The sequence below is a fragment of the Lontra canadensis genome, unplaced genomic scaffold (assembly GCF_010015895.1).
Source record: "Lontra canadensis isolate GAN:19392208 unplaced genomic scaffold, GSC_riverotter_1.0 scaffold29, whole genome shotgun sequence".
NCBI classification, from domain to species: Eukaryota; Metazoa; Chordata; class Mammalia; order Carnivora; family Mustelidae; genus Lontra; species Lontra canadensis.
This window is the reverse complement of record NW_022631023.1, coordinates 18,336,683-18,339,433: the sequence shown is the minus strand read 5'-3', so window position 1 is coordinate 18,339,433 and position 2,751 is coordinate 18,336,683. Positions and strand designations below refer to the sequence as shown.

At 40.7% G+C, this 2,751-nt stretch overlaps 1 pseudogene; it reads right to left on the bottom strand.

Annotated features, from left to right (window-relative positions):
- Positions 1-2,192: 2,192 nt before the first annotated feature.
- Positions 2,193-2,517, bottom strand: LOC116872420 (annotated as a pseudogene).
- Positions 2,518-2,751: the final 234 nt, after the last annotated feature.

The window sequence follows — 2,751 nt, the reverse complement described above, 5'->3', positions numbered from 1 at the left end:
AACACAAAAGAGAATTTTTATTTAGATTTTTTTTTTTAATTTGACAGAGAGAGATCACAAGTAGGCAGAGAGGCAGGCAGAGAGAGAGAGGGAGGCAGGCTGCCCGCTGAGCAGAGAGCCTGATGCGGGGCTCTATCCCAGGACCCTGGGATCATGACCTGAGCCAAAGTCAGAGGCTTTAACCCACTGAGCCACCCAGGCGCCCCCAGAAGAGATTTTTTAAAATATTATATGATGTCGCAGCCGGCACGATAAATCAACCAGGAAAACGTGAGGGTAAGAGGATGGTGAAAAGAAATTAAGAGACAAAGAGATGGGGGCAGGAGGGACACTGAGGAGGATGTCCAACAGTGCCGATTTTATTCCACATCTTACAAGCATTTATAAGGCAGACCACAATAGGAGGAGTAATACATCAGGACCTAGTCAGATGACCGCAAGTTTCTATAACAAGTTTACATTAACTACAAGCAAACCTCGTGATGCCAGGCAGTCTTGGCTAAAGCCATTAGCACGACAATCAACCAGGGAGTGAGTTATGGGAGGTACAGGAACAACAAGGACCAACTAAGAATTCATGACCCTGACCACATTGTTCCCTTCTGTAGGGAGAGTGTGTGGGAAGTCACGTAGGCAAGCGCACGACACATAGCACAGACCCTTTCTCAGTGTTACTCAACTTTCCCATTCTTAACCTTGTCAAGGTGTCCAGACTTTGAAGGAGACACAAGTCAGGGCCTGGTTTGATCCTCGACTCCAACCGTGCTGTGGCCTCCAACAATATGACAACACTTCAAATCTTATAAAGCATTATACTCCTAAAGATACAAAAGCAGACTTAAATGATGGAAATATGCTGTATTAATCAGTCATGATGTCCATACGGCTGTGTAACAAATGACCCCAGTGCCTTAAAAATAGAAACCACAGGTTTCTCACTACAGTTCTCCAAGTTGGCTGCAAATATGCTGGACTATCTTGGGCTCCAGACCCTGGGATTCAAGTTCTAAGTTCCAGGCTGCAGGATAAATACTAGGTTCAGTTCCATTCAGCGTGTCTGCTGTCTTCACCTGGAACCAGGGATTATTCACTGCATGCTCTTCTATGACAGATCACAGACCACACGAGAAGCCAATTCACTTAAGGCACATTTTAAGCTTTTATATGCATTCATCCACTAATGTTCCATTGTCCACAGGAAAACACTGGAGCACTATCTTAGTTCAGTTCCAGGTTCTATAACAGAATATCAAACTGGGCGGCCTACCACAACAAACAGTTATTTCTCGTAGTTCTAAAAGCTAGAAGTCCAAGATCAGGGTGCCAGCATGGCCTTGAGAGTATCCTCTTTCTAGATTATATATGACTGCCTTCTTGCTATATCATCATATGGTGAGGAGAGAGATTATCTCTCTTTTGCTTTTTCTTATAAAGGTAATCTCACTCATAAAGGTTCACCCTTCATGACCTAATCACCTTCTAAAAGCCTCATCTCCAACTATCATCACATTGGAGATCACAACTTCAACATACACATTTTAAGGGGGACATAAACATTCAGCCCAGTAGGCAGGAAAATAGACCACATCTATTCTAGTGTACTACATGGTTATATGCCAGAAGCAAGTGGTGACAGATTAAGAATAGCAATCCAACCTACCACAAAGCCCAACTTTATATATAATAAAAGATACACAAAATAAGACTACAATCAAGTAACATGTTTGATCTATCCAACTGATAAAAACCCTAAATATATTTTCTTAGTGAAGCTGTAGGGAAACAGGTGTTCTCATACATTGGTAGCTAGAATATAAAATCCTTTTGGAAAGGAATTTGAAAATCTCTAGAAAAATCATATATGCCTATACCCTTTGACTCAGCAATTCCACATTTAGAAATCTATCCAAAAGGCATACTGGCATGGTTGTCAGTTTTATGTGTCAATTTAGCTAGACTTTAGTCCCCATTTATTCACTCAAACACAAATCTAGGTGTTGCTATGAAAGTATTTTATAGATGGGATTAGAGTTGATAATCCACTTTTTTTTAAAGGAGAGAATTAATATTTTATTGTCACTTAGATGGCAGGTGGGTCTACAGTCTTCATACTTGATCTTTCTTTTTGTAAATGAAAAAAAAATTACAAGTTTTAAACAGTCAATGTCTGGTTATGTTATCAGAAAACATAATTAGATTAACTCATTCATGGTGGCTTCAAGTTTTTCCTTATTTGCTCCAGAAAACTCATCTACTTTTTTCTCCTTTAAAAAAAAAAAAATTATAAGGTTGCCATGAATTTGACTTCACACTCTGTAGCAACACCCTGACTGTCATCCATGTGGACCTCAAGGAACACCATATTAGAATAATTCTCAGAGAGGCAATGAGGGAAAAGATCATTTTGCAAGGCCCACACCACATGACTGAGAAGTTAACTACTACAAGTTTATCTTCTGTACTCTTCAACTGTTCAACCTTCTAAAAAGCATACTTGTTCTCCAACTGTTTTGCCATTTTGGCAGCTGGGGTCTGCCAAGCGTCCCATGAATGTGGCTTCAAAAGATGGGATGGAGATGGAAGAGCTCACAGCAAACTTCCCTTTATAGCAACTGGGGGGTGGGGCAAGCAGTCATCGCAGGCATGCATTTTGGGACACCCCAGCCAGACCCTGCCTCCTGGACCATAATCAGTTTAAGTTAAGTAAGGAAGTTTATCCTAGATAATTTGAGTGGGTCCAATTCATCCAGC